Source organism: Suncus etruscus, chromosome 17 (assembly GCF_024139225.1).
Source record: "Suncus etruscus isolate mSunEtr1 chromosome 17, mSunEtr1.pri.cur, whole genome shotgun sequence".
Classification (NCBI taxonomy): domain Eukaryota; kingdom Metazoa; phylum Chordata; class Mammalia; order Eulipotyphla; family Soricidae; genus Suncus; species Suncus etruscus.
The window spans coordinates 70,879,103-70,904,778 of NC_064864.1; positions in this window are offsets into that span (position 1 = coordinate 70,879,103).

Sequence of the window (25,676 nt, forward strand, 5' to 3'; positions counted from 1 at the left end):
ATGTGGGGACAAGAGATGAATCTTCAAGGCATGCTCATCACCCAGCAGCACCTCTGTCAAGATGAAAGCTAGGAAGCGGTTTCTATATCCAAGCACTGTGGGCCAGACAGAGAGCATACTGGGGAAGGCACTTGCTTTGCACAAGTGGTCATAGTTATATCTGCAGCTTCACACTGATGTTGCCCAGACATCACACTGATGTCACTGGGAGTGATGCTGGGAATGATCCCTGCACATCTAGTTGTAAGTACCACCTTAGGGCTACTGTGTGTTCCTAAAATAAAACAAACAAGCAGCAGGTCTATGCAAAGACCCCAAAAAGACCCAGCAGGATTCAAAGTTCCCAAGTCCTGTGGCATTTTCCATCAGCACAAGAGGAAAACTCTCTGGGATTTTACAGCAACCCAAAGTGCTTCTAGCAAGTTGCTCATGGCTCCAGGCAAGCACTTGCAAATGCAACAGCCTCCCCTTCCACTTGCTGGAGGTGAAAAGCACTTCCAGGAGGAAGCAGTACCACTAAGCCCTGAGTTCTGGGCAGTGTGTGGGCTGATGGCATCTGCCTCAGTCCAGATCTTTCTGCTGGTACAGTATTAAGACTTAACCTCAGGGACAGGGAAATTGAACCCAGGAATTGAACCCAAGAAAAGAATCTGTGCGATACTTGAAATAAGCGTATAGGAAGTTTCCAGGAACTTTTCCCACTTGTGGACACTTTCTTCCCAGAAACACAGCTTGGATTGTCTGGGTTTCAATGTGTGGCTATGTTTGAACCTGTTTTGGTCACTGTGTGTCCAGAAATCTTTTACAGCTGCTGCATTCACAATCCAGAGTTGAAGAAGTGATGTCCACTCTGGCCACATGCCTAGAAGGTCTGTGTGCTCTCCCAGAACCCCAGATCCTTGGGTTTCCATATTGAACATCAGTGAAGGTGGCTGGTGCATTGGGAGTGACCATCTGTCTTTCATCCATCCATCTGTCCATCTCAACAACACTGTCTCCTGTCCTGTACCACCGTCTGTCCTCTACAGGGTTCTGCTTGTGCTGTCACAGAATGAGGCTGCCCCCACATTACTTGCTCCTTGAACCAGGGTGCTGCACATGGGTGGCAGCCCAGAACCTGACAACAGTCAGACAGTGAAGGGCAGTGAGTGGAGTTGGCATACACAGGCTTGCTGTGCCCAGAAGCTCTCCTGGTGGTGCTGTAACGGTGATGCCGAGGAGGAGCCCACGCAGCCTGGCCAAGCTGACTTGATGCCATCAGGCTGGAGTCAGCATGGGACGAACAAAGGTGTGAGGAGTGCCAAGCACCTGGCAGAGGAGGGTGCCATGATGCTACTGCTCTCCTAGGCAGCTGGGGCTATGTCACCTATCTCTGCCATCAGTGCCGGCAGTGTCAGAGAGAGATTACTTGTCCCACATTGTCTGTATTGAGAGCCTGGTGGTGCCACGGGCACACTAGATGGTTGGCAGACAGATGCTAGACAGATGCTGAGCTGTGCCAAGGCTAGGGCAAACCTACAGCTCCCATGAACACTAAAGCCAGAGGCCTGGCTCTAGCCCCTTTTACTCCTGAACTCATGGCTCCTCAAAGGCACATGTGAAATCCCTGAGGCCAACACTGGCAGCGAATGGCTGTTGGAGGGAAACTGTCCACATAGGAACCTTCCAGTAATTCTGATGTTTGTGGCTCCAAGTAGGTGGGACCAGCTGCTGCCAGTGCTGGGAACTGGTTCCAAACAGCCTGGAAGGGGGCCTATTTGAAGAGGGATGTGGGAAGTCAGGAACCAGGGCTGTGGGAGGGGGTTAAGGCCAAGCTCAGGGGTCGGGCAGGGCATGGGGCACATGTGGCCTAGGGTGCCTGGGAACAATATGGGCCTCCTGAGACATGATACTTCAAGAAGCTAAATGGGTATCAGTGAGCACAGTGTTGGGGTGCCCCTCTTGGCCACATGTCCCAGGACCTGGTACCATGGAGGGCCCAGTTCTGAATGAGCAGTGAAGTAGCATCTGGCCTCTTGTCCTGTCTTGTCTGCTGCTCCCTCCCACTCCACCAGAACAACCTTTTATTATCTAAGCCACCAAAGCTCAGTCCCTCAGGAGAGCAGGTGGCCAAGCATTCAGGCTTCTGGCTTGAGTAGGTGTGTTGGGGAAACACTGAGGGGCCTGGCCTGAGAATACAGTCTGCTGTACATTCAACTCCCTGAGCACTGGGTAGACTCAGGGTGCCCAGACCTCTTCCAGAAAACTGCCTCCTGGAAGGCTCTGGGGGCCAAATAGGATGCCAGGAATTGAACTCAGGTTGGCCACATGCAACGTAGGTGCCCTCCCTGCTGTGCTAACTTTGCAGCTTCTACTTCAGAGGACTCAGCAAACTTGTGAGTGATGGCGACCAAGGACTCCTGAGAAGTCCTGAGGTGGGACTCTTTGACCAGTTTTCTCCAGTGGTTAGTCTCTCAGTCTTGCAGCTCACTGACTAGTTACCAGAGTAAGCAGAGTCTTCTGCAACACCAGAGTCTTCTAGAGAGGTGCCATCACTAGAGTGTCATCACCAGAAACTTCTAGAACATCAGACTCCCAGAGAGGTGCCAGAAACGATGCTCTCAACATTTAATAAGGTAGTAGATGCAGGTTTCAGAACCAGAACGGTGTAGAAAGGGGACTGTGTCTCCAAATTCGTCCAAGAGACTCTGGCATCAGATGTCGGCATAGCAGCCACATAGCATGGGTGTGCGTGTGTGAGTGTGTATGTGTGTGCATGCAAATATGTACATTAGTGTCTATGCACCTGTGCATGTATGTGCTCTGTGCACCTGTTGCTTGCATGTCTGTGTGTTCACTTGTGAGCATATTGAATATGTTTTCCACAAAAAGTGGAAGCTCCAGATGAAGAGCAGTATTTCTTGGTTTCCGATCAAAATAGAACTCAGAAAAAGGTTCTAAGTCAGCCCTCGTATGTGTATGTTAGATGAGTTTAAATGCTATCTCCTAGCTAGTTCAGAAATTATTTCATATGTACTCTATTAATGGACATAATTTTTTCAGTCTGGTGACCGTAATAAGATGAACACTCAAAGAGTTGGTGTTGGGTCAGGTGCGCAGCCTCTGCCTGTATGCAAGGACCGTGGATTTCATCCCCAGCACCATCCACACACACAAAATTAGAGGTTATCATCTTTGTCCTTTTGGTGTATGCCCGTGATGTTCAGGGCATACTCCTGGTTGTTTGCTCAGGAATCATTCCAAGTGGTGCTCAGGGAGACCTAGGTGATACCATCTAGATTTGAGTTGAGCCCAACTTGAGCATATGTAAGACAAGTGCTTTACCAAGTGGAGCTCTTTCCCTTTGCTATGTCATATATTTAAATGAGAACTCAAGAGAATTCCTGGCCCAAAAGTTATATGAAGGGCATGGAAATATACAGCATTTAAGGCATTTGCCTTGCACATTCCCAACCAGAGTTCGAATCTTGGTACCACATATGGTCTCCTCTGAGTACCACCAGGAGTGATTCCTAAGTGCTGCACAATCTGGGAGTAAGCCCTTAGCACAGCCAGGTGTAATACTAAACAAAAGAATAATAAACTTATTAAATGTAAAATTTACAAGATATAAATGTGAGTTGCGATTTTATTTTTTATTATACTGAGTTTATAATATTAAGGTATCTGAATTTTAAAAATAAGCCATGTTTTCTTTCCTTTTTGTTTTTTTTGAGCCACACCCAGCAGCACCAGGGGTTACTCCTGGCTGCACTCAGAATTTACTCCTAGCAGGCTCAGGGGATTGAACCAGGGTTGACTACATGCAAGGCAAATGTTCTATTTGTGCTTTTGATTTTGCAAGGCTTGTTTTGCGATGTGCTTTTGCAAGGCAAAAGCAAGGCTCATGTGCTATTGCTCCTGTCCCCATGTTTTCTTTTCAAGACAACTAAATATTTTTCTTTTTTATTATGTAATATATACATATAGTCATCTATGTAACATTTATGCATATAAGTATACTTATATGTATGTATCTTGGGAAAGCATGTGTGTGAGTGTATATGTTATTTAGAGTTTGTTTAGTTTAATTTCCCAATAGTCAGCAGTCCTTTTTTATGTATGTAAAATCATACATTTATATATGAAAAAGAATAGTTTTACATATCTTATGATGACCCAGAATAAACCTGAAACACATTTTAGCTGAGTCTAACAGATATTTATAGGACCTGTGGCAATAATTACGGGGTTCCTAACTCAGAACCCCCTATCATCTGTGATGTTCAGAATACATCAAAATTCAGGAGTAGAAACAGGAACATGTGCTGGGAATTAAGGCCAGAGCAAACATTTAAGAAATAGTACTGAAAAAAAATGAATACAGCCCATCAAAAAAACTATAGAATACCAATTTTAAAATAATTACTCAGATAGGCAAATGAGGAGGTTAAAATGTGAAGAAGAAAAAACTCACAAATTGAAAGGTGGGTATACAGAAATTATTCAAACATAAAAACAGTGATTTAAAAAATAAAGAAACCGAATGGGGCCAGAGCAGTGGCACTAAGTGATAAGGTGTCTGCCTTGTGCAAGCTAGCCTAGGACAGACCATGGTTTGATCCCCTGGCATTCCATATGGTCCCCCAGACCAGGAGCGATTTCTGAGCGCATAGCCAGGAGTAACCCCTGAGCGTCACAGGGTGTGGCACAAAAACCAAAAAAATAAATAAATAAATAAATAAAGAGACCGAGGGAGTGACCAAAGAAGAATAAGATGCAGTAAAATAGATAGAAGTATAGTAAATACAAAACTGTACACAAATCTAAGTATACAGCAGCACCTAATAAATGTATTATGGTATACAATAAATACACAATAGCAAGCAACAAATGCACTATAGTTATCATGCACACAATAAATACACAAATCTATTTGTTTTAAGGGGAGTAGAGCAAAATAGGTACAGGGAAAATGTTAGCTGAACTCTTCCCAAATTTTATCAAATTTTCTATCTATAAGACGCTCCATAATGTTCCAGAAAGAAAAAAAAAACCCACAACACACCTGGGTATATAGGAGTAAAACTGCTGAAAGTTGAGGTCATCAAAATAATAATAATTGGACTGAAATAATACATCAAACAGAATAATAATTACTGCTGACACTATCATAAAATAAACCAGTGGAGATACAAAGATCAATGAGTGCCCCCCTAAACTGCTGGGAAATAAATTGGGTGAATCATTTACCTCATAGCCTTTGAAAGGGTCCTTTTAAAGGACAGAGACCAGAATGCATCTTCAGAGACATGAAGGCTGTGAATGGAACCATGTCGTGGGAATCCTAGCCCCATAGGGCATGGCCAAAGTGGTTACTTTTGAATCCTAATGATAATGGACCAAAGATAGAGACTGGGAGGATTGAGAAAACTGTACATAGCTAGTACATGAGTAAATAGGAGAAACCGTTTATTTTTTAATTTTATTAGTTTCTTCATAGTAAAGTAATGACTAAACATTAACTGTGGGGTTTTCAGTGTTTGTCACAGTAAAACATAGGAAGGTAACAGTTCAGAAGATAATGAATATAATTCATAATAAGATAATGAATATAAGGAAAGTATGTTTGAATATTATCATTTTGTTACTAAAGTACTATAGTAAGATTTTTTTTTCAGAAATCATGATAGGCTAAGTATATGAATTTATCCATAACTACCACATGCAAAAGTGCGTAGAAGACCAACCCTAACACTAAGCAGTATAGTTAAAAAGATAGAAGTTGGGGGCTGGAGCAGTGGCGCAGGCTGTAAGGCATCTACCTTGCACGTGCTAGCCTAGAAGGAACAGTGGTTCATTCCCCCAGCATCCCAAATGGTTCCCCAAGCCAGGGGCTATTTCTGAGCACATAACCAGGAGTAACTCCTGAGCCCAAAACCCAACCCCCCCCCCCAAAAAAAAGAAAAAAATTTTAAAAAGTAGAAATTGAACTAATTTACTGAGTCAAAAATGCTAAACATAAGGGAAAAAAACTAATGAAACAGAGAATTGGAGCAAGATAGTGGCAATTGTACTAAAAGTAAATGGACAAAACCCTCCAGTTAAAGTGCAGAGATTGTCAGATGCATTAAAGAGCAATGCTGAGATGATCTGCCTGTGAAATCACGTTTTCAACACAGGGTTTAAAATAGAAGAATCGAAAAATAGAAAGCACCAGCCAGTAAGACTTGAGAAAGCTCGGTTAATAACTGCTTGGTTCATAACAAAAAGAAAATCTCTCAAAACAAGAATAATTTCATATTGATAATTGTGCTGCTCCTAAAGAGGACATGGCAATCACACTGGGCAGGAGTATAAGAGAAAACTATAAGCTAAATAGAGCAGAACTGATATAATTAAGGGGACAAATAGACATAGAGAAATCCCAGTCTCACCCACTAACTAGAGTAATCACTGGGTAATAAATCAGCAGGTCTAGAACTGACCAATGCTGTCAACTACTGTGACATAACTGACAAGGACAGAAAACTGGGCCAACAGCCATGGGAGACATTGTTTTTAAGTGTCCGTGAAATGTTCACCAAAAGGAACCAGATGCAAGGACATAAAACCAAAACCCCCGGTATATTTCACCAAGTTTCCAAAGCTGACACAGCATGTTCCCCAACTCAAATGAAAATCAATTTGAGGGCTATTGCATAAAGAAATCGTACAAACTTCAAATATATAAAAATTAATAAGCTTCTCCATAAGATATTGTTAAAAATCACAAGAAAGTGTTATGAACTTAATTTGCTGAAGAATACGATTAAAACTTGCAAGGTTCAGATAATAAAAGTTTAAATGAGGGGACTTTTAAACACATGATTATTCACAAAAGAAGAGTAATGCCAATTATATTTGTTTCTTAAATAGTTTCAAATGAAATTCAAATAAAACATGAAATTACATATGTACATAAAATAATGAAGACAAGATGAATCACTGAAATAAGAAACAGGGACACATAACTGATAAATTTAGTTTGTTTAAAATATTAATTGAGTAAATAAAAACCCCTAGTCAATTAAGAAATACAAAAGAATATATTTATTGGTATCCAGAATGAAACAAAATATTACTGGTTGATCACTTGTATTGCATCCACTAACAGGACAAAGGTATACAGCAACATTGTAAACTAATGTGTGTCTGCCAACACATTTTTAAAATAAAAAAGAAATGGACAAATCTCTTTTAAAATTATAGACTAAAACCAAAATAAGAACAACATTTAAAAATATGAATAGTTAGGGCAGAGCAATTAAACAACAAGAAATTAAAGAAATCTAGATTGTAAAAGAAGCACAGCCATCATTATTTGTAGATGATATGATAATATAGATTTGAAAACCCCAAAGACACCATTAAAAAGCTATTAAAAACAATTAATGAGCAGAGCAAAGTGGCTGGTTATAAAATCAATACACTAAAATCCATCGCATTCCTATGCAAACAACAAATGAGAGAGAAATTAGGGAAACAATCCCATTTATAATTGTGTCCAAAAGAATTAAATTTATACGAATAGATTTAACAAAAGAAGTGAAGAGATATTTAACAAAAACTATAAGACACCCTTAAAAAGAAAAGCCAAACAGAAAGATATGGAAAGGGATTCCAGGTTAAATGGATGGGAAAGTTAAGAGAGGCAAATGTTCATTTAATCAAAAATCATTTGCAGATTCATTATAATTCCAAGAAGAAATCCAATTATATGTGTTAAGTAAATATATATTTTAAATACTAAGGCTTATATAGAATCATAAAAGACCTCTAATAGTTATAGTCATATTGGACAAGTAAAAGAAAACTGTAGACGTATGCTACCTAACCCTAGATTATACTACAAGGAAGCAGCAATTATAGCATTATAGTACTGGAACCAAATATACAAATAGATCAATGAAATAGAATTACAGTTCACATGGACATTTATCAATGTTTAATTTATGACAATGGATCCAAGACAATGATAATGGATTCAAGATAGAGAGCAGAGACTCTCTTTAACTGGCCAACTGTGAAACACTTCATGTGCAAAAAAATCAACTTAAGAGGGATTAAAGAACCAAACAGCTTGATCAAAGAAGTAGTACAGAAACTATTCAACACCACTGGCATTAGCCACATCTGCATCATCTGAGGTGACTCAACACTACAGGTGTGTGGGGGGGTAGGGTGGGTAGTAGGGCCATAGGTAAAGATGAGCAATTGGGAATCACACTGAATGAAAAGAATTTCCACAACAAAAGAAGCATAAACAACAGGAAAAGATGACTTATTGGGTAGGAGACACTATTTGCATCTCCATATGCTCAAGGGATAGAGCTCAAGGTGTCCAAAGGACCTGCATACCATCATCATAAAACAACAGACAAGTTGATCCCATAAATGAGCTCATCAGTTTAGAGACAGCTGGATGGTGAGTTGGGAAAGTTGCTCATGGGCACAAATATCAGGGGAACAAATCCAGGTCACTTAAAGTGGCATCAGGGCACCCAGAATGGTGCCGGCCATTAAGGAATAGAGGGGACCGAAGTGGGTGCCACTATGCTGGGTGACTGTGGAGTTTCCTCAAGCAGGTCAAATTCCAGCTCCCTGGGATCCAGTTGTGCACATCCAGGGATCTGTGTGAAGAATCTGAAATGCATTGACACACCCCGCTGAGTGATGGGTCAAAAGGAAAAGTCGAGAGGCCACACAAGAGAGAGTAGCAGTCAGAGGGTGAGCTGGACACTGAGAGTGGACAAGATCGGGAGAGTCAAATGCACTGAAGGTGCTATTTTGTTCCCATGTCCACTGGGTGTAAAGTCCTTGGAGGGGAGGGTTGAGGATGCAGACAGGAGCAGATGGACTTCTGTGAAACTGTACCCAGACTGTCAGCAAACGAGCTTTGTACTGTGCCATGGTTAACCATAAACTCTCTGGTTTATCACCAATACATGCACACACACACCTGAACAGATACATGTATCACACAGGCACACACACAAATGCACAATTGTAGACATGTATATAGGTTCCCCAGCATGTACACTCATGCACAGAAACACAACTAGGTGCAAAGAGACCCACCAGCTCTGTTCCTCTCCAGGAAAGCAAGGAGAACCCCGGAGCTGGCACCCCTCTGTACCCCTTTGGGCTGGGGAAAATCCGAAGGGAGCCTTTCCCTTTGTAATCTTAGCTCCTCCTTGCCCTGAGACCTGGTCCCTGGGAGGGCTCTGACCTTAGGTGAACTTGGAGTGAGCAGGGGTTGCTTCTCAGAAAAGCATGGAGCCCCCCCCCCCCCATCTTGCCACTGTGTGTGGGGGGGCAGAACCAGGGTGAAAGGGAACTGGGAGAATATGGAGATGACGTGCTGGTGGATTCTCTGAACACCCATGCAGGGCCCACTGTATCTCCTGGGAAAGCTGCAATTAATTGCCCTCTGCAACCCTGCACACAGGAACCTGGTGAGGGCAGGGCCTGCTGTTGGAGAAACAGGGTGCCAGGTGCCCCACAAGAGTCTGATCTGGATTGGGATGGCAGGTGGGAGGACCCAGGGGAGAGAAATGAAGGATTTCTCCACTGGGAGACTGGCCAGGAGAACCAGCCACGAAGCATGGGACTATAGGCTGGCAGAAGTGGCAGAGCTGCAGCTCAGGGATGGGTCCAGCTGCCAGGGGAAGAGCCTTCAGCTTATTGACTCTGAATATGGAGAGTCCACAGGGTGTGATGTTTGCAGGGGAGCAGTGACAGACGGGATGCAGAGTGGGAATGAGCCTGTTCTTTTTCCTGGCTTGAATTGCAGGGTTCTGAGGATACCGGATGTCAGGAGCCCCCTTCTGGTCTAGCTTAGCAGATTCCTCCCCTAGGGGTCTTTCTGAGGGTCCCTCCTCTAAGGGTGCAGCTGAACTTCAGTACCTTGGGGGTTCATGGTGGGGTTCAGTGTACAGAATCCTCTCCCTTATCAGACCTGCCAGGCTCCCAAGATTTGGGGTGCTTAGGCATCAGCAGGGTGGGTACAGGAACTGAACCCCCCCCCTTCAGGACCAGCACAATCCACATGCCATCCGGCTGTAGTGAGAACAGGGCCATTCCGAAATGGCAATTCTCCTAAATAAATAGCACATCAACTTACTTAAACCTAATCATAAATGGTACAATTGGGCCCCAGTGCAAAGCGGGAGCCTGGAGTGAAAGCGACCATTGTGGCCGGGAAGGGCTGCGTGTCCGTCACATCTGCTAGAGCCATTGCAACGCCAGCCCCGTATTTTAATTATAAATATATAAAAATTTTTAATAAGACGCGTTCTGGGCTGGCTGGGCTTTTAAAATGCACATTGGGGGTGGAGCGGCGAGAAGAGAAAACCATGAGCCCCAGACCAGTGCCAGCGGATAATGATTGAATGTTTTCCTGTAATAAATTGAAAAAGTCTGCTCTCGAAGAATGGGTCCAAATCACTTGGCATTAGAAAGGTAATTTGTTACCTGGCGTCCAATGTGTTGGAACTCGGTGAGGGCTCCGGTCGCCAAAGAAAGGGAACGACACCCCAAGGAAGTCTTGGCTGGCCCCCTGCAGCGCCTCTGCTCCCCCCCTCCCTCCTGCACCCGCCCTATGCCTTCCAGCCACTCTGCAGGCCTCTAAAAAAGGGGAGGTTTTGCCACCAAAAAAATGAGGCCAGGGGTGTCTCGGGGCCAACGCCAGCCCATAGCCACCTTCTTTGTACCTCTCCAAACCTCAGGCCTGCTTAATTATGATTAATTGCCACATGCATAATCAGATACAGTTTCCAAAGGTTGGAAATGACAAGCCAAGGACAAGGGGAAGAAACTCCATCTTTGTTCACCAGGAGGAAAAAAAAAAAAAGAAGAAGAAGAAATAAAAATAAGAAAAGGCAGGTCCCTTGCACAACCCCCTCACCTTTTCTTATTTTAACAATTGCAAACAGAATTAATACCATCAGGATATTGTTCGCACCCCGGGGGACTGAGCTTCAACTGTACAATTTCTGCAGCTGTCGGGCTCCCAGCCCTGCTGTCAGTAATGTGGGGAGGAGGGACCCCGTTTCAAGTTTCTGCATCTCCTGCCTGAGCTTTCTGGGTGGTGGGTCGGTGAGCAAGGCAGGGGGTGCAGCCCTAAAACGCCATTCCAAAGTCGCCTTTCTCTTCACGGGAAGGGGGGGGGGGGCAAAGCAAGACACTGAGCTTTTCTGCTTTACTCAGACTCCTTTTCTCTCAAGTTTTCTTCTGACTCCTGCTGTCAGGTCCTGAAGACCCCATAGAAGACCCCATGAAAAGGGCAGGAGCATTTCTCCTGCCAGCTCTTTCCCCCCCTCGCAAAGCCCTTTGGTGGAGTCAAGGATCACGGGTGTCATTTCCAGTCTAACAGAAGTTCTGGGCCAGCTCAGCTCCTATTACCAGGAGGCAAATCCCTGAGTTCCCGGCGCCAGAGCTGCTCTGCTTGGCCGGTGTCCCAGTATTGTCCCCTCCATTACATTCCAGAGGCCTTGCAGCCAGCTAATGCCTGTGCTGGGAGGTCCAATAGCCAACCGTCAGCACTGAACTCTCTTTATCTGTCTCTTTGTCTCTCTGTCTCTGTCTTTGTCTGTCTCTGTCTCTCTGTCTGTCTGTCTCTGTCTGTCTGTCTCTGTCTCTGTCTGTCTGTCTCTGTCTCTCTGTCTGTCTGTCTCTGTCTGTCTGTCTCTGTCTCTGTCTGTCTGTCTGTCTCTCTCTCTCTCTCTCTCTCTCTCTCTCTCTCTCTCTCTCTCTCTCTCTCTCTCTCTCTCTCTCTCTCAGGGAGGTTGAGAATTGCAGGATTCCAAACACAATCACTGGCTTGCAAAAACCACTTACAGGTGAACGCGAAAAGCCCTAATTCACCTTTTATGCACAAACAATCATATTTTTAGCTCTGCCCCAAGTGTGCCCATAAAAGAGTTTTCGAAGATGTCTGGCATTTCCAGACTTTATGGGGGCCGGAATAGGTTTACGCATTTAAGAGCAGTCATGGTATTATTATTACCATTGTGCTTTTTTTTTTTTTAATTCTAAACAGCATAAAAGTGTTCTATCCGAGAAGGCTAACGCTCCGCACACGCTGTTTCGTGAGGCCAGAGCTCACGTGGGACACGGGCGCCAGAAATGGAGAAACCCATTTGAACCCGATTCAAGCACACGGCATTTAATTAAATCCCATCTTCAGAATGGATTTTAAAGGTTGGGATTTTCAGAGCGCGCGGACTCTCAGCAGCATCTTGGCGGCCGTCCTGGGCTGCTCTGCCAACATGGCCCAGGACTGGGACCAGCACAAGATTTTACACCCCAACGAAGCATGATGTGTGTGTGTGGGGGGGGGAGTGCATGGGGTCTTCAACCCCCCATGCTGCAGAGAAGAACATGCAGTTAAGCACTCCAGGGCAGCTGGGAAGAGCTCTGGGATGTGGAGTGGGACTCACGGTGGGGCAGCTGGAAGCTGAGTGGCCCCTACCAGGATGCAGAACCTCTGGGAAATGGGAATGATGCAGGCTGAAACATCCCAACCTTGCACAAGGGCTATCATGAGGGGTGTGTGTGTGTGTGTGTGTGTGTGTGTGTGTGTGTGTGTGTGTGTGTGTGTGTGTCTGTGAGCACTCAACAAGGCCCAGGGCAAGAGGGAAGAGGGTCAGGGCTCAGCTAGTCTTAGGATACCCAGGGCCAGAGTTAGTCTTCCAGAATAAGGTACCAGCTGGGTACAGGCTTTCAGGGACCAGAGATGGAGTTTGACCACTCTGACAGCCTCCAGGGTACCAAGGGCTGTGCCAGTGGAGACGGGAGCCCTTGTTGCCTTTGTTCTGCTCGCCACATGCCACTTGCACCCACGAGTCGATTTCTCTGGCCTGGCTGCTCTCCAGACCAGAAGATAGACAAAGGTCAGTGCACTCCCCTCTGCCTGGATGTGAAAGGGCAGCAGCCCTGAGTCCCATCTCTGTCCACTTCTGTCCCCACAGATCCAAGTCAGCCCATCCTCCAACTGAGCTCTCACTTCTGCATCTCCAGGACAACGGGGACTGCTAGGGGGAGTCCAGACCCGAGGGTACGTCTCCAATTAATATGGGCAACCTCCAAATTCACCTCCTCATCTCCTGTCTCCTAGTATCACCTCTGAACTCACCTCCTCTTCTATTCTCACCTCCAAACTTACCCCTTCATCCCCCATACTCACCTCCATACTGACCTCCATACTCAATTGTCTTTTTAGCTCTCTATTGACCTATACTCACCTCAGTACATACCGCCCTTCTCATCTCCCTATTCATCTCCATAGTCACCTCCTATACTCACGTCCTATATTCACCTCCTATGCTCAACTCTATACTCAACTCTATATCCTCCTATCTGCTATATCTATATTAAAACTCATCTCCACAATAACCCCCAGGCTCACTTCCTATGCTCACCTCCATGCGCACCTTCTACACTCCCCTCACATATTCTTCACACTTAACCCTATGCACATCTCGTTACTCACTCCCATGCTCACATATACACCCATCTCCATTCTCATCTCCTAAATGTATCTTCATGTTTACCTCCTACACTCCCCTCGTATCCTTTCCTACACACTCACCTTCCTCTTACACTCCCCCTGAACACTTGCCTCTATGCTCACCTCCTACAGTCCGCCTTCATGTGCACTTTCTATATATTTCTGTTCAAACTCTACTCCTTACTCACCTCTCACACTTCCTTCCTCAGACAAGAGGTCTTTACAGATGTGCCTGTGTTTGAATCTCTTCCCTTGTGTATGTTCACCTTCTTTCAGGAGTCAAAAACAAAGCCTGATCATGACAGCCACCCCCAGTCATGGCTCTGAGAGTATGAAAGTACCTGTAGATTCAGGGCACTTAAGTCCTATTGGAGGGCTCAAACACCACTTGCCGGCCCCCCTGGCTGTGTTCTGTGCTGTACTTCCACATCCCTGGGAGGCAGCCCTGGCTTGTCCCTTCGTCCTTGGATTCAGGGTCCTGAGCCTGATTTCTGCCAGCTCCCCAGGTCAGGAGAAGTGTCACCGGGAGATCCTTGAGCCCTTGGGCTGCAGACCTGCTGTGAGAAATGTGGGGGGAAAAACCAGCGGCCGAAGGCAACAGCTCCCTACCGTGATTCTGAAAGCATAATTAATTCACTGAAAGTCTCCGCAGAGGCCGAAGGAACCCACCCCATCTGGAATGTTCTGTGGCACAGTACACAACTGTGAGGGTGATGGGGGGTGGAAAGTGTGTCTGAACAGAAAGGTGGCAAGGGAGGAGAGCTGTGTACAAAGAGTGAATGGCCCTTTCTCAGCACCTTTACCCCACTGGGAACCAGGCCTTGCTGTTTCTGGGTACACCAGGAACAATAAAACCAGAGCAGGGACTTGTCAGAACTCTGAGAAGGACCAAAGTGATGTGTCCTGTGGGTTTTACGGGTCTAACCCCTGACTTGGGTAAGATTCAATATTGAGTCCCACTGGGTTTAGCTGATCAATCCACGCAGTGTAGACAGACTCCCATGCTGTTTAAATTTCACCATAGCAAGGCTCTCCCACATCATCAGGGAAGGGAGTGTCATCAGCTCAGGCCCTGGGGATTGAGGATGAGGTGAGGCAAGCTTGGGGTGACAAGAATTGGTAGGGCCCCATCACACGGGATGCCCATCTGGGGTGGCCAGTTAGCAGTAGGCACCTTACCCGGCTATTTATTTTACATGGGTTCCCCAGCTGACATCTTTGAGTTGCAACTCTGGGTGTCTAGATATTGGGATCACTATTACTTGGAGTGCATCTACAAGGGTGTTTCTGGACCAAATTTACAAAAAAATCGAAAGACCCCCACATGTTCCCTCATGCCAGCCCATTCATCTTGGTCAGAAATAAACTGGATAAGAAGCAGCAAGTTCCTCCCACTTAAAGGCAGAAGCCAATGGTCTGTGACCCAAAGATTTAGATCCAATTGTTAATATGCACATATGTCCTTATGACCCGACAAGAAAGGGAAGTTTGGAGCAATGTGAGCACCATCAAAGGAAACTGAAGAACTGAATCTCTACATAAAGGATTCGAAGTTGGGTCTCCACATTTGCCAACACCAGGGTAAGCGCAGGGACCCTTTGGCAGGTCAGAATACACTCCCTGCCACCACACAGGCCCACTTATTGTGTACACTTTAATAATAAGAGTTTGTGCTACAATCCTGATAATCTCAACATTTCAAGGAGGTGAGTAGGAGATAGTAGTCATTGATCTAAATTTATTTAAAAGGACCCAGAATTTAGAAATACTGTATGTAAGGTATGAGGAGCAAGAGCCCTTCAATATGTTAAACTGCACAATAAGAACTGTTTGGCAGCAGGAAGTGGTGCTGGTTTGAACCCAGCACCATACAGCAGGGACCCCATAGCAGAGGGGGACCCCATAGTTGAGTGCCACTGACCACCCTCCAACCAAAGCACCAAATTCCTAAAATACTCCTGCAGACATAGTCTATCATTTCCTATATCTCACAGAATCAGACATTGAGATAAGAGATGAAATAATTACCCAGTGTTCACACCTTCCTTACTGCTATCTTCCAGATTAGGGCCAGGCCCAGGCCATGATTCTGTACCTGTAACTAAAAAGTAAAACCATTATTTATTTATTTGTGTGTTTGTTTGGAGGATCACACCCAGCAGTATTCAGGGGTTACTCCTGGCTCTGCACTTAGGAATCACTTTTGACAGGTTCAGGGGATTCTATGGGATGCTGGTGATCAAGCCTGAGTTGTCCACATGCAAGGCAAATGCATTACCTATTGTGCTATGTCTTTAATCTCCTACAATCAAAATTTATTTTTGTGGAGGAAGATTTGTTTGCTTTATCAAATAACAAAAATGAATATGCATGTCAGCTTTTAATGATTTCTTTAAAAAATGATCTCTTTTTCCTTTCTACTATCCTTATTATATCCTTGCATGTTCACTGTTATATTTCGACATCATCTGAAAGGTGAATTTTATCAGCTCATGAATGAGATTTTAAGAAGCAAGATGGTATTGAAGGGAAAAAAAACTCAGGCATCACATTCAAATGGATCCTAATTCGTGTCCTGGGTCAGTCTTACTGCTATTGAGTGATAGAACTTGATAGATTTTGTTGACTCTGGTTATTGACTGGGTATGTGTGTGTGTGGGGGGGGTCTTTTCAGCAGGAAACTCAGATTTTGCAGTTTGGCTGCTACCTGGCTTCGCTGCTTTAGTCAAGGAGTGAGGCACAGGAAGTGAGGCACCTTTGATAGTCCCTGGCCATGTGGCCTCCCCAGTTCAGGGTAGGAAAACTCAATGAGAACTGAGAGCCTCAATGATTCTGGCCACCCACAAAGAACTTGCTTTATTGTACATGGAGGCTCAGGTTTGAATCCAAGCACCTACTCTATATGTCCCTACCACCACATAATGTATCCCTTGAGCTCTGGAGGATATAGACCTTTTATAGTGAAAGACAAAGGGGCCTCTTGAGGACCAGAGAGATAATACAACAGCAAAGTTGTATGAGTCCAACCTGGATTCAGTCCCTATGTCCATTATGGTACTCTGAGTCCTGCCAGAATTGATTCCTGAGTGTAGAGTCAGGAGTAACTTCTCAGCACTGCTGGGTATGGTCCCAATACAGAAAAAGGGGTCTTATTCTTCTCTCCCAGCTCCCACATAGCACCAGAGGAGCTAAAGTCCTTTCCTTTTCCTCTCTGGGCTACCACCCTGCTGGCCTGAGCTGGGCAGAGGTGTCCCCATCTGAATGTCCAGATCACAGAACTCAACAGGCCTTTTTCAAGCTTGGTTTAGCCATAACCAGCATCACAGGGACAAACCCAGCCTCTCAGGAGTATTTCTGGAACTAGCTTTGACCTGAGAAAATTGGTTCAGGCAGCTTCATTTTCCTCTGCTGCTAATGGGCAGCAGTTTCACCTCCAAATGTAGACTCACCATCCGGGTTGCACATGCCAATGGCATCAGCAGCTTCTTGGTTCAGAGATACTGTTGGCTTTATTAATTCATTATGATCCTGCCACCCTTGAGAGAGAGTGCATGAGAATAAAATTTGATCAATTTAATAAAAACTACATATGAAGGAAGGTCTGACCCTGTTCATCACCTGCCAGAAATATGGTGATTTCTGTTTTCAGACACACACCATGATCCCAATTCCCAGAGCCCCCAACTCTGACTCTGAGCTTCACAGCCCAGCTGGGTTTCAACCCGACACCTCCTTGCTGACGTGGAACTTGGGTGCCCTGTCAAGAAGAAAGTGCCCCTAGCATTTCCTAAAGTTCTGAGGTGCCCCCAAGAGGGAATAGAGGTGCCATCTAGAGACAAAGGGTGCCCTGATCCCAGCTGGGTGTAGTAACCAAGAACAAAATGGGTCCATAACACAGACTGACCCAGATTTGTTTTTCTCAGGTACTAATGGTCATGAAGGTTGTCAAGGACACCTGGCACGGCCTAAGTAGGTTCTGGGGCTGCTGTCATAGATTTTCAGTACCCAAAGATATTCAGAGTGTTCCTAAACCCCCCAGCTCCACTGTTACCTCCCCTTGAATGTAGAACTTGATCCCCCCAAATGCACTATCTCTGCCTGCAAGGCTTTCAAGGAACCCAAACTGGGACAGAAGCAGGAAGTCCTAGAGTTCATATTGAGTTCCACCACTCATCACTTTCAGTGAATGTCAGCACCATACCAGGGAAATGGACCCATTTAGGAGGGGCCAGCGGTCATCTGGTACCCTTGGTCATTTGCTCTGTGCCTACGCCACTCTGGGCTCTTCCTGCCTGCTCCCACTGGATAGAGGCAGACATTAGGTAGACCAACAGCACCTGCAGCTTGGGACCCAAAGGTGAGGGGGCCAGTGCCAGGACCTCCCCTGTAGCCCTGCTGTTCTCATGTCTGTCTTCAAGCTGCCTCTCATGCCTGGGACTGAGAGCAGAGAACTGTGCCCTCCTCCATCATGCTGCACGGGGGTTTGTTTACAGAAGTCTTGGCATTTCAGCTGGTTCCTCAAGAGGGGGTAGGCCACCCCACTGTGCTCCTTCCAAAAATAAAAGACAAAGAACTGGCAGAAATAACCACAGAGTCTTGGAGCCTTGACTTTGAAACTTAAGTGTGCCAGCCTTAAAAGAACCAAGAGTCCCATGGGCATGAAGAGGAGCTGGTTTCTAGGGGTGCACCAAAGGCCACATTTTTCTAGGTTTTTCAGTGGTTTCAGTGAATAGCCATAGCTGGCAGCTATGTCCCAGCCTGAGTTAAAGTCCCAATGTCCAGACTCAAATTGTAACTGGCACCATGATTTATTCCTAAGATACGTCTCCCTGGTGTCGGAAGAGGAGTTTCAGTTTCAGGACCACTTAGAATTCCACCTACTGGGGAGCAACCCTGGTTGTTCTGAGTTTCCTAGAGCATAAATGAGCCAGGAGTGGTGGGGTCTGAGAATTCTGGGTTTTTCAGGGGATTCCTAGTTTCTACATCATTCTCACTTGTCTCCTGTTCCCTCTGATTTAGGTCGGGACTCTGTCCTCATGAGGAAACACCAAGAACAGGGACAGTGTATTTTGGAGACTCAAGCCAAGACCTGAGGCTAGATAGACCCTAGAGAGCCCCCACTGGACATGACCTTGGAGACAGCTCCATAGGTTTTGGACACACACAACCAAGGGCAGATTCCAAACACTTCTTCATGGCTAGGGCCTAGACAGGGGCAGATTTCACAGCCTAGTTGTTGGGGAGATCAGGGGCTGGATCTAGGCTGTCTTCCCACATTTTATTTCTCCAGAAGCCTGGGTGTAGGAGATTTTGGTTCTGGGGTGTCAGATCCCAGGATGCAAGAGTATGAAGCCCCCTCATAGCATCACCCAGGCCTCTAGCCCCTTCATCTCTTCTTTCCTGACTCTGATTCACTTGACTGTCCTGCAGAGAAGAAGCACCAGTGGGAACTCTTGTTGGGTGCCGCTGTGGAATGTCTCAATGCCTGAACACAGGCTGTTTCACTGTGCTCTCCAGCAAGCGAGTATTTTATTGTCTCAGATAGATCCCAGCTGTGGGAACAAGTCAGTCCACCGTCTCCTTGGTAACCGAGACGAAAGTTCCAGTGTCAAACAGCCTGCATGTTCATGGGGGACAGTGGGCCTTGACGCAGGAGCTCGGAGCCTCTCAGCTGACTCTGGGATGAGTTTTGTCTCCTCTTTGTTCCTCTACCTGTGCTGAGATCGAATTCATGCAGTGTAAACACAGCCCCAGGACCTCTGAAAACCAGTTCTGCAGCTTAGATACTCTGGAGCAGATGTATCCAGCACTGACATGGATGCCTGGGCTTACGGCCTGGAGAGCCTCGAGTCCCAGGGTGAGTCTGAGGTGCAGGGGACTGAGGTACTAGGGGTGAGGTATGGGAGAATGAGGTGCAGGAAATGGGGTGCAGGGTTGGAAAGGAGGTACAAGAAACGGTAGTATGAGAGTGGGGTGCAGATGATGGGGTGTGGAAGAGTTTGGTTCAGGATATGGGGTTCAGGAGAGTAGGGTACAGGAATGGGGTATGGGATAGTGGGGGTTCAGTAAATGGGGTACAGGAAAGTAGAGTGCAAAGAGGATGGAATATGGGAGAGTTGGGTTTAGAAAACAAGGTTTAGGAGGATAGGCACAAAAGTGGGGTACAAAAGAGTGAAATAAAGGAAATAGAGTACAGGAAAGTGGGGTACACAAAATTGGGTCCAGGAGTATAAGGTACAGAAATGGGCTTCAGGAGAGTGGGTACAAAAATGGGATATGGGATAGTGGGGTTCAGAAAATGGGGTGCAGGAGGGTGCATGCATGTGTACAGGGCTGAGTGACCTGCTCCCAGGGTCATGCTGGACTCTGCAGGATGGACATGAGAGTCAGAGTGGAGGAAGATGTGGGGGTATAGGAAAAGGGACACCCTGTGTGGGTGAAGGTGTGAGGCATGATGGAGCAGCTGCATGTCTATAGAGAAAATAGAACAATGATGCATGCTTACCCTCAAGGAATTGTTCATTCATTTATGGGGGGCCTTGAGGGCTACTCTTGACAGTGCTCTGGGCTGATTCCTGGCTCAGAGATGACTCCTGAACCCTTTGTGGATTGACCAGATGTAAGACAAGTGCCCCCACTCCACTGTCCAATCTCTTGCCCACTTCAGTCTCAGGTCTGAATGACAAACAGGTCTTCATGAACAGTGGGGAGTGTGGGAGGAGCTGCGAGTCTGCTGAGGTGAAGAGGGGACAGAAGAGTATCCACATGCCTGGGAGACCCCGCACCCCAAGTTCAAAGCCAGGACACGGGGCGATACTTTTAGAGAAGAATCCACGTCTACTTGCCAAGGACAATGTCTGGGTGTGGACTGGCCCGGCCTGGAGAGCCCCTACTTCCTGCGCAGGTGGGCGTGGCCTCTTCAAAGACTTTCCACTTGGGGCTGAAGTTTTCATCACCCATCGGGTCCTGATGGGGAGCCTGGAACCCGCCCCCGCCCCACGCACAGATTGCCACAGACAAGGAAGGCAGCCACTTGCGACTCGAAAACTCGAATCCCTGAAGAACTGGGCCTCGAGCAGATGCGGAGGCTGGACCCTGGGAGGAGGCACAGGAAATGGACAAGGCCAGGTGCCAAGTGCTGCTTCTCATCCTGATCCAACACTCAGGGCAGACTCGGGCCCCTGAAATCCCCTGCCGGACCCTCCACATCCCTTGGCCCTGGGGGACCATTAACCAATGAGATGGATGAGTGGGACCAGTTGGAGGTAAATCTGTCCTCGAGTTTATTAATTAACCCAGTGAATGTCACACATGTCTCAGCTCTGTGGGATTCAAATTCGTGAACCTGTAAGCTGGTTCCTCTGTGGGGCTTACGGAATGGGGGAATCAAACCTCCCCCAGAACACATGCACTGGTATGGACAGAGACCCCTGAAGTTCCCAGAGGGGGTTCCTGGCCAGGAAAGAGGAAAGGATGAGGTCATAGCTCCAGGTCTCACAATTTCTGACCTCTCTGACCCTGAGCCCATCTCTGGTCTAACTCAAGTGCAGATTCTGGGTTCTAATGCCATAGTTCCCCCAGTTCTAGTGGAGACAGGAATCTTCCATTTGGGTGGGGCTTGACCCCAAATGGTTATACCAAGGCTAATACTGTCTTTTGGTCTCCTGCGAGAAGTGTGGTCCAAGGACACCAACTGGAGTGAGACCAGGCTGACCCCATGAGTAGGGGAAGGTCTGGCTGTGCTGGGAGCAGTTCTACAGGGTTCCAAGAGGGTCACCCCTTTTCTTCCCACAGGGAGCACAGCGGGGAGGACGGAAATGTTGTCTGGGCATGATGGGAATGTGGAGTGTGGCCAACGGCATCTCCGCAGAGATATAGGAGACTGGACAGCACCAGCCAGCATAAGTTAGTCCCTTAGACCCTCCCCCCAATGCTGGGCTGGCCACTCAGAGGTCTGGATCCTCGATTTTTGGCAAGAACCCATTTCAAATAGGGTATCACCTATCTGATTCAAGTATCCCTGTGAATTCTTAAAATGGACAATTGCAAAACCAGGACAGCTAGAGGACAGGAAGGGTCAGAGATGGGGCTGGCCAGGACCCATTGGGCAAAAATTAAATCAAGCCTCATTGTAGTTTTTGCTTTCCACTGAGAAAACCTTGCAACACTATCAGGAGACTTTGCAGAAACAGTGAAAAAGGCTTAATTTTTAAAATATCATAGTTATGCATGAGCACTGGCACAATATCACTGGGGCACTGCCTAAATGCAGATTCCTTCAATAATTCAGTGTAAAACAGAATCCAGCTGCTTACATGGGTTCCTAGCACTAGTGGAAAAAAAGCACAGGCTACTACAATCGAAAATCCATCAGTAAATTCAAAGGCATGTATTTCTCTTGCAGGGTGTATATATTTATCAATTATTAAGACATCAAAGTTCATTGTACCAAATCATGGACTTTGGATATAAGCCAATGTTGCTGCCTCATAAAATCCTGGGCACAAAGAGATATAAAAGGAGAAATAGAGAAAAAAAATTTACTCCACATCAAAAACCTAGACTGTTGTTGAAATTCCATCAGAATAAGAGAAAGAAATGTTAATTCATGTACCTCGTCCTGTCTGCCACTCTACAGGATATATAGAACCTCCAGATAAATTAACAGTCCTATATGTTGATGAGAACACCAAGCAGTTACAGACAAACCAATAATTAATTACTTCATGCTGGAAGATAAAACTTTGTGATATTTAAAATTACAGACTTGAAAGTAAGTACAATTATCCCTAATTAGGCTAAAGGGAGTAACACCTTCACAGTAAACAAGATAAACACCTCAAACAGCTCTAATAATTTTAATTAACATTTTCTAGTTTCTCTTTACCACTTTTCAAGGTCACCTACTTCCTCTTTGAAGAGCAGAATTACTGCAGCTGCCAGGCAAGCTTCTCTCTATACTATAGAGTCTACAGCCTCCCAACCAGCCTGCATATTGCACTGGACTGATTTTTAAAAATAAGTAATTGTGCATCAAAGTCAATAGTGGAGTGACTAAGCCCTATAGCCGTGATTCCAACCTGACTTGCAAATGGTGCTTTCTGTCCTCATTACAATTATAACTGGTCTTTACTGAGTCCCTCAATTTGAATTATGAAATGTGCCTGAACTGTTGAATATTCAGATTATAATCCGAGACGAGCAGGGTTTTCTATTTCAGCTGCAAACACACATGCATTCCCCCAGCAAGTAGTTGAATGCTGATTAATATATTCATTTGTTGGAGATTTATGATTCTGCTAAATGTTCTCTCTCTCTCTCTCTCTCTCTCTCTCTCTCTCTCTCTCTCTCTTATTTGTAAATGAAGTAAGCAGTAAGACCCAGGCTGTGTTATACCAACTGGTTTGTTCCAATCCACTGATTTTATGGGCGAGGTCACTCAGAATATAACGCAGAGTGAAAGACTCTCATTAGGGCTAAAATGAATGTCAAACATGTCAATTTGATCCAAATGAGAAGTGTGGTAAAACCATGTTTGATGTTCATGTGTGATAAATCTTTAACATTTGTCTGTAAAGTAGTAGGAAACCCAGAGGGCATCCGTGTTTGGGAGCTGCGCATTCCATGGTCTTTCTCCAGGATTCTGTGAAGGCATTTAGCATGGGGAAGGAGAAAGTGAGATTATTACCAAGTTTCCAGAGTAACCACCTTTCAGCCCTTAGTTTAGCCAAAGGAGTGGGAAAAGCCAGATTCCTTCGCAGAGAGAAGAAAGATCCTCTCAGGTCACTTTCTTCAATTACAATTGAAAGACGATGAAAACAGCCTTTTTGAGGGAAAAGTACCCCATGGATTGTGTCCCTGTTTATTGATAATAACTTTCTTTTATGTGTAGATCAGATTCTGGTAAGATGTTCCTGTTTTCATTCTCAGTTGCTCGTGTGATGACCAGTATCTTTCAGATTCATTTTTATTTTGATATATTCATATTGTTAATTACTGTTGTATTTCAATTTTCTCCCTGTATTTTTGTTCCTTCATAATGGCTTTCTGGTTCACTGGACCGAAATGACTAAAATGAAAGATTTCCAAGATTTCTTCTGGGAGTAATTTACAAAAGCCCACCATTTTTTAATTGCTCCTATGTTTAGTTCTGGAAGTCTGCCTCAGAAAGAATTCAATCTCCATCTTTTAGGGGCCATACTGAGCATATCATCATCTTTTTTAGAAATCTTGATAATTAAACCTTTTTTTTTTACCCTCCGAAATTACTTAAACATTCTCCTTCTCAACTAGATTTCCCCAGCAGCTGATAACACAATAATGCAAATATACAATTTCTGTGAAAATTCATGCAATTCTATGTTTTTAGCAAAAAACTTATTTTGATCTTTAATGTAGTGAAAAATTAGGATAATAATGGTGACATCAAAAATAATTAAGAGGCATAACAAGGTTTACCCGATAGGAACATGCTTTTATAGAAGGAAAAGATAAAGTAATTTTCTAGAGTGCCAGAATGGAAACCATTTGTAGAGAATCCCCAAGTAAGAAAGAATTTCACAGTAGTTGGTAAGTCCTCTCGGTCAGAAAAAGCTCATGAAAAAAATGCATCTATTGGACCCTGTAAGCTCCTGGGCATCAAGGTGGCATGGAACATTCTAGTAATGAGCATTGGAACTCTCACAGTGCCTTTCTATTTGTCCACAGCATAGACTGAGAACAGGTCCTTTGTGATTCAGCAAATCTCTCTGCAACATGTGCCTGCATGGTTCCACATGCTGAGGTGACACTATTGTACTGAATCCCTGTGCATAAAGGTTGAACTCACCTGTGTAGAGATGACTTCTGAAGTATGTCCAGATGAGGGTCACACGGAAGTTGATGAGACACCCAGCCTGGTCCCCTTTCTCTTGCCACCCCAAGAAGGACGCACTCAGCCCTGCCTGATGTGGGTTTGGGTATATGTGCGGTTGTGTTTGATTTATGATCCTAATTATGTTTAGCTTTAGCTGCTCAGGACTAGAGACAGAGCACAGCAGGCAAAACACTTGCCTTGCATGCAGAAGACCCAGGTTTGATCCTTGGCACCCCACATAATCCCCCAAATACTGCCAAGAATGAGCCCTGGTCTCAAAGCCATGAGTAGCCCTGCTCTTCACCAGGTACGGCCCATAATAAATGTCCTCCAAGGAAAATACAATAAAGTGAAATGAAATAGAAGAAGGACAAACAGTGCCACAAAGTCAGTATGTTGATGGGAAATGTGGAAATATAGAGGGACCGAGACAGATAGGAGGTATACCTGTGCAGGTTGACCTAACCTGTGGGGGTTAGTAAGAATCGCAGGGCAGGTGTCCAGGAAGGGGACAACACCCCTCAAACAATGGGGCACTGGGTACAGTGGAAGCCAGACTGCCATGGCCTGTGTGTGCCCATGTGACAGGTCAAGCTGAACAAAAGACACAGAGCCTTGTGAGGAATGCCCACCTCTGGCAGGAGAGCTTTGTGACCATGGCCACATACCCACCTGTGAGCAGGGCCCTGCATCGGGCCTCTCTGTGCCCACATCCCCTCCCCTCTGAGTCCAGGGAGCCCTGGACCCCTCTTCCCAGTCCTGCAATCCAAATGCCCCTCTGCCCATCTACTCTCTGCCCTCACCCACGGGGCAGCGCCTGGCCAGACAGCCACCCTCTTCCAGCCTCTCCCTGTCTCTCTTTCCCAGGGTCTCTATTCAAGGTACAGACCAGAGGTGGACCCCATGGGCCCCTCCATGATATAGGCCCAACACATGTTGCCTTGAAACCAGCCCTAACTCGGTGATAGAAATGGTTCCTACCTTTGAGAGTTTGGTGAGCCCCAGTTTGGCCACATGGACGTCTTTCCTGGGCTCAGACACACTAAATAGGTGCTCAGTTAAAGCTACTGCTTTTGTCTGCCCACTCCTCATGGGCCTCCACATCCGCTGTCCCCTTTCAGAGAACCCCTACCCTCCAATGGCCCTTTTCCAGACCTCCCCAGGCCTCTAGGGACCCCCTCCCCATTGTCATCACAAGGGGGTGTCGGCTCCCAGAAGCAGGCAGCGAGAGCCAGTCACGGCGGAACATAGACAGACCCTCGACAAATTGACATCCGAGTTAGAGATGAT